The sequence below is a fragment of the Engraulis encrasicolus genome, chromosome 2 (assembly GCF_034702125.1).
Source record: "Engraulis encrasicolus isolate BLACKSEA-1 chromosome 2, IST_EnEncr_1.0, whole genome shotgun sequence".
Taxonomy (NCBI): domain Eukaryota; kingdom Metazoa; phylum Chordata; class Actinopteri; order Clupeiformes; family Engraulidae; genus Engraulis; species Engraulis encrasicolus.
Window position 1 is genome coordinate 38,084,384 of NC_085858.1, and position 7,500 is coordinate 38,091,883.

A 7,500-nucleotide genomic window follows, 5' to 3' on the forward strand; every position below is an offset into this window, starting at 1 on the left:
GTCTACCCCAACCCACAGAATATGTTTCCGCACAATTGTCTTTTTATTTTTCTGTAGTCTTTATTTTTTCCCTCCCTGACTATTACCTGTGCTACATGTGTCTTGAAATGTTCATGTCCATGTGGGCATTGCTGTATGTGTATTTGTGTAAGCTACTTGACACCTTAATTTCCCCCCGGGGATCAATAAAGATTCTCAACTCTATTCTACATACAGTATGTTCATATACAAACTGCTATTGGAAATGGCTATAGGACCACTGTAAATCTAAAGACTTCACTAATACACAGGTACATTAATACTATAGCAATGTATGTAATACTAAAGTAATGGTGAGCCAGCAAAGCAAGTCAATATAGAACCAATATAGTTTTACAGTTAGAACTGCTTAGGTCCAACTTGTTCAAAGACTTCGAGCAACATACTTTCTTTGTAATTGAACTTGCAATAAATGCTGATTTTGAAATGTAAAAAAAATAATATGTAGGATTATTATTATTGTTGTTGTTGTTGTTGTTGTTGATGTTGAAAAATTAAAATTAAATAAAAAACAGATTTATCCCACAGCATCACTCCAACCAGTGTAGAAAAAAGAGAAAGAGATTGGGAAACGAGGGTAAAGATGGAGAGGGAAAAAAGAGTGCAGGAGCAATGGCACTTGGCCTGACCTCACCATGCCCCTCTCATGCCCTTCCCACTCCAGCGCACTACTCCTGCAGATGTGTGTGTGTGTGTGTGTGTGTGTGTGTGTGTGTGTGTGTGTGTGTGTGTGTGTGTGTGTGTGTGTGTGTGTGTGTGTGTGTGTGTGTGTGTGTGTGAGAGAGAGAGAGAGAGAGAGAGAGAAAGAGAGAGAGGGGCGGAGACACTAGGAGAGGAGACAGAAGTGAAGGATAGGAAGCATAGTAGTATATAAAGTTAGCAAGTTTGATAAAGTGAAAGGTAATAGGAAGAAAGGAGAGAAGCCTGGCAGTACAACTGAGACGAATAAGAGAAATAAAGAGAGAGAGAGAGAGAGAGAGAGAGAGAGAGAGAGAGAGAGAGAGAGAGAGAGAGAGAGAGAGAGAGAGAGAGAGAGAGAGAGAGAGAGAGAGAGGATGGAAGAGGGGAGGGGGCTGAGGTGAAGTTCTGGTCACAGTATCATGGGGCGAGCATCAGTGTGTGTGTGTGTGTGTGAGGGGCGGGGGTGTTGGACTGGGGTTAACATCATTTTTCAGGCTGTGCCTATTCAAAAACGTATAAATGCACACACACACACACACACACACACACACACACACACACACACACACACACACACACACACACACACACACACACACACACACACACACACACACACACACACACACACACACACACACACACACACACACACACACACACACACACACACACACACACACACACACACACACACACAGAGAGAGAAGCAAGCATGCACACGCCCACACACAGACATGGACACATACACACTCTGAGACTCTCATGAACTCATCCACACACACACATATCTCAATTGCACACATACAAGTATTTAACTACCGTATTCATTTGTAATGAATGTACATTTATTTGCACAATACCACCAATATATATTTAGAAATTAAGAAGCAGAACCATATACAAGTATATAGATCATTTTAAAAACATTGATTTTGGTCTTTCGTTTACACTTAAAGTGAGCTTTAAAATCTGCATATAAAAAATCTGGCTTTAGAATATCCCTTTTAGGAGACTAAAACACACCTGTTAGAATCGAATTTTAATTTTCGTCCACATGTTGCATTTACACAGATGAAAGAAATACCCATATTTAAAAATATTCGGATACGTCTAAACAGCAGCTAAGATAACCATGCAAAATGTAGAGAGAGAGAGAGAGAGAGAGAGAGAGAGGGAGAGAGAGAGAGAGAGAGAGAGAGAGAGAGAGAGAGAGAGAGAGAGAGAGAGAGAATGAGAGAGAGAGGGATTGCTGGGTGCATGATTTGTAAGTCAAATAATTAATCAAATTCTGGATGTTTATTTTTGTGTGCTACACCATGACAGCAGATCATGATTATTTTCATTTCACTTTGTTTAAACTTTTGATGAATACTGTCAATGACAATAAATTAACATCATGTGCACAGTGAATATTGCCAAGTTTGTGTTGTTATTTACAGTTTGTTTAGTCATGTACAATTTTAATACTGTTTGATCTACATTTTTTAATTACAAGTTACAGTAAAATCACATCCACAACCAGTAACTGTTCTGGAATTGGAATTTTAGAATTTACAGTGTGTTCCAGTTCCACGCACACACACACACCAACACACACACACACACACACACACACACACACACACACACACACACACACACACACACACACACACACACACACAAACACACACACACACACACACACACACGCACACGCACACGCACACGCACACACACCCTTTTTGAGAGATTGATCTTGCGAGCGGTTTGTTCACACCTTGCGTCCCATTCCTCAGCAGGCAAACAGTAGACTGTCATCGCCAGCGCTCTCTTCAAAGAGCTCTCCCTCACGCCCGCCTCCTCACACACACCCACACTGAAACTCTGACTCGATATGTTTTCACCTTCTCCACAAACACAATGTCACGCTGTACTTCTCTGTTTTTGTTTTCTTAATGTACACAGAATAATCTCATTCATCATTTTCTAATTCCAACTCAAAGCGAAACTACTCTTTTATGTGCCTCAGACAAATGGAGACTTTTAGCCTCTACGCTGATTTCTGCTATTCATTAATTCTGGTCTCTGTACTCTCTACTCCTGCATATCGCTCCCTGTTATGGTTTGAAAAGCCAGAAATATTGTGTCTATAAATATTTGGAGGCGCTGTGTTTACCAGCAAGTGACAGTGAAGTGAATGTAAGTGAAAGATGTAGATAATGCATAGCTGTGTGTGTGTGTGTGTGTGTGTGTGTGTGTGTGTGTGTGTGTGTGTGTGTGTGTGTGTGTGTGTGTGTGTGTGTGTGTGTGTGTGTGTGTGTGTGTGTGTGTGATAAATTACAAAGAAAAATTAACAGACACAATAACAGTCTTTATGACTTTATATTAGCAGTTCCAAAGGCCATGATTATACAGAACATTTTTTCTTTCTTTGGTGTGGAGTGCAATAATGACCATACATTATTGTATCATGTACAGTATATAGATGTCATTATGTAGTTCACCACAATGTGATATAACGAATGCGGCCTAACAGAACATAACACAAACATTAGAGTAGAGTAAAGTATGTTTATTAATCCAGAGGGAAATTAAGGTGTCTGACAGCTTACATAGATACTAGATACAAGACATAAATAAAGACCTAATACACATTATTGCACATTGCAGTAAAGACATAGCAAAATCTGAGTATAGAAAAATCGACAAAACACAAGACAAAACACAGAGCTGTTCAAACCTGCTGCTTCTCGCGTCGGAGTTATTTTATGCCAATATTTTTAGTCTGACTCTCTGTCTGTCTCTGTGTCTGTATGTGTCTGTCTGTCTGTTGTCATGTGAGGGGTATAATGTATTGTATGAACTAAATGGCTGATAAGGCTAGCCTAATTATCATCGACTTTCAGATCTCTTCGAGACTTGGTCTGACCAAGAGCATAACAATTTGCATTTCCCCAAATGGAATGGTTGACCCGCCTCCCTTGCTACGGGTTTGCTACGGGTTGTTTGTGTCCTGACAAAGTGGGAGGAGTTCCCACTCAGAAACGATATTTACATTGCTCTTGGCCTGACTAGAAGCACTGCCAAAGGTGTTGCGTCACTAGGAGGGCGTGGCCTGGCTATGATAATGCACTGTGTCGTCATGTCTGGCAGCTGTCGCACTGTACAGCATAAGACTGGAAGGGAGGGGAGGGAGGGAGTGACACACATGCATGCAGACTTGCATTATGCACGCTTGCATAATACCATAATTACTACGGTATAGACTCATGGACCTAAATTTCACAAGCTGAATTTCATTTGAGAGAAGAGCATTGATCTTTAGATCTCGTTTCCCATAGTCACAAGACAGCCAACAACAACTAAGAAAAAAAAAAATCTGCATCATGTAAAGAAAATATTTCTTGTGTGACAATAATTTCTGACACAACATGTCACTGAGAGAGCGCCTCAGCGATCTTGCGGGATATTTTAGAGTAAAATGAATCTCACAGCATCCCTCTGCAGCTACGTAAGCTAGTGGTTCCCAAACTGTGGGTCAGGACCCCTAGGGTGTTAATGGGAGCATTGTATTGGGGGGGGGGGGGGGTAGGGGTGAGCTGTTTGCATAAAACCTTGAATATATGCTTTCATATAATAAAACCATTCCATAAATTGGTTATTCAACAGCAGTACTCAGTTGGATGGATATAAATAAAATCTCCTACGAATTTCAAATTAAATACTTTGATTGAGGAATTGATTAAAAAAAAATGTTTTGCAAATTGAAAAATGGGGATGGGGTCATGAAAACATCCTTAGATCCGGAAGAGGATGCCAACAGAAAAAGTTTGGCAATCACTGTTTTGGAGTAAAACAAATCTCCAATGTGTCCCTCCGCAGCTAAGCCATCATAAGAGTGTCACAAAGATATTTCAGCCATCGAGCCATATTCTTTGCCGTGATTCATGATCTCACGTCAGGGCTCATAGACAGTTATGGATGCTCTGCTCTCTCTTTGCGGTTGGAACACTTCCTTTGCAAATACAGCCGTGCAACAGAGAGTGAAGAATGAGCGGGTAGGACTTTTATACGATTTTTTTCTCACTATACTCTAAATTATTACAGTAAGATGAAATGTTAACGTTTGATAGGTTGTGTTAGATATGTTTGATATGTTGTGTTAGAATATAGGCCTATTCTCCCATTGCATTTGTATTTATACAAGTCTTTGACGTATGTGTAGCAAATTCAGATATAACCTTTACATGAAACGTGCTGTGAAAAATCAGATTATTGTTTTCTGTGTGTGTGTGTGTGTGTGTGTGTGTGTGTGTGTGTGTGTGTGTGTGTGTGTGTGTGTGTGTGTGTGTGTGTGTGTGTGTGTGTGTGTGTGTGTGTGTGCGTGCCTGCGTGCATGTGTGCATGCGTGCGTGTTTGTGAGTATGTGTAGGCCTATGTGTGTGCACTGAAACATTAGAGGTTATCTTTGCTCTTCAAGCACGGCAGTAGTGTTTCCATAAAGAACATTCCCTCCATTGTGTTGATGGTTTGTGATAATGCTTAGTGTGTGTGTTTGTGTGTGCGTGCGCGCGTGTGTGTGTGTGTGTGTGTGTGTGTGTGTGTGTGTGTGTGTGTGTGTGTGTGTGTGTGTGTTTGTTTGTTTGTTTGTTTCAGCCACTGTAAAAATGAAATGGAAATAACATCCACTTAATTTCCTAAACAGCTAAACTCGCATTTCCGACAAAAAGAGATCAAAAGGAAAAAAAAAAAAAACTACGCAGGAGAGAAATGCACAACCTCACACCATCTGTAATGTTTTATTCTATTATGTTCTGTTTTGTTCCGTTCTATTCTATTCTATTCTATTCTATTCTATTCTATTCTATTCTATTCTATTCTATTCTTCTTCTCTCTTCTGTCCATTCTGTTCTTCTCTTCTCTTCTCTTCTCTTCTCTTCTCTTCTCTTCTCTTCTCTTCTCTTCTCTTCTCTTCTCTAGTCCTCTCTTCTCGTTCTCTTCTCTTCTCTTCTAGGAAGAGAAACAAACCTACCTCCATCTGCTACTGGGGTTACGGCAGCCAATCAGAAGAGAGCTTGTTGACAGGTCATCATTCCAGGGTGTGTATGAGGCGTGCTGTCCTGTCCTCTACCTGAGCTTTCTTATAAGATCACCACACACACACACACACGCACACACACACACACACACACACACACACACACACACACACACACACACACACACACACACACACACACACACACACACACACACACACACACACACACACAGAAAATTACATAAACAGACAGCAAAAATAGAAGCAAGTCAAATATCAGTGCGATAATGGATATGTGTGGAGTAAAGACAAGCTACAAGCTTCATTGGTGTTACAGCATTAGTTCACGGCGTTATTGTACAGAGTGCAAAGAGTCAAGTTCACATGTGTGTGTTCGCACATGTGTGTGTGTGTGCTTGTGTGCGTGTGTGTCTGTGTGTCTGTGTCTGTGTGTGTGTGTGTGTGTGTGTGTGTGTGTGTGTGTGTGTGTGTGTGTGTGTGTGTGTGTGTGTGTGTGTGTGTGTGTTTGTACAGTCAGGGCCCAGCAGTAGTGATTATGTTCTGGCCTGGTGAACTGTGCATCCTCTCCTTCCTGATTGGACAATTGCTGAGATGGAACATCATCATCTGCTACCCACATGCATACCGTACGTGTGTGTGTGTGTGTGTGTGTGTGTGTGTGTGTGTGTGTGTGTGTGTGTGTGCAGCGGCGTGGAACAGGGGGGGAAAACCCTGACTCATTCTTAGGGCCCAGACCACTTGGGGGGCCCTCCCATGGAAAATATTTTTCTTCTTTTGTTTTTTTAAAACATTATTTTAAAAATAATGTCAATACATGTTGGTAACTCATGTAATTCCAATGTTCTCTGGAAATACATCTGTTGAATTGGATATACTAGCCTGCAAATCGGCTATATTCTATATCAGACACCCCCATTATCACGCATTGGTTTAGTCCGCCCTCTCGCGGACTTTTGATTGTACAATATGCGGAATCAACACTCACTCATGTCATTATTAGGCATCAAACGCAGCAGCCGGTTAGCAATGAAAGACTTCTAAAACACCAGGCTTTCACTAAAAGAATAGAAAGGCAAGAGAGACAGGGGAAACAAAATGAAGGAAAGCAACTGCAGCTGATTTCTTGCAAGAAAGGTGAGCCCAAATGTCAAAATTATACCTAACTGGTTATCCCATTCCCATTCCGTGTGGCCTTCTGTGATAGCCGATGTCAAATGAAAAAAATAATGTAATTTTGTTGGCCATCATTGTGATAGAACCCATATTTGTCTTTGATAGGCCTATATTCATAACAAGTGTCCCAAAAGACCAACGTGGGTCGATGTTGGTTCAAATATCCAAATGACAGCAAAGCTATTTATAAAATGAATCCCACTCAATTTCAGAAAATCACGTCACGAACGTGAAGATGCCCCCTGTCGCAGCAGGTGCAAATGGTGTGTGAACTTGAGAGAAGGTGAGCCTATTTTATCTAAAAAGCAGTTTCTCAACCGGGTGCAATGCTGCCCGCCCTGGTCATCAAATTTGCAGAATGATTCTGTCCTCGTAACGATATTAATCGACGTCATGTTCATCAGTTGCCAATGTCAAGGTGGCGATGCGAACAGCTGTCAGTCTTGAACCTTCATTCTGCTTTTATTTTGCGGTCTCAACACTCTCAATAGGAAAGCTCTGGTTAGGCCTACTTGGCCATGTCTCTGACCATCTGACAACACCCGTTAGGCTATAGCTGA

At 41.2% G+C, this 7,500-nt stretch overlaps 1 pseudogene; it reads left to right on the forward strand.

Annotated features, from left to right (window-relative positions):
* The window catches only part of LOC134464377 (RNA-binding protein 25-like), a 131,537-nt pseudogene that overhangs the window by 114,806 nt on the left and 9,231 nt on the right, over nt 1–7,500 (forward strand).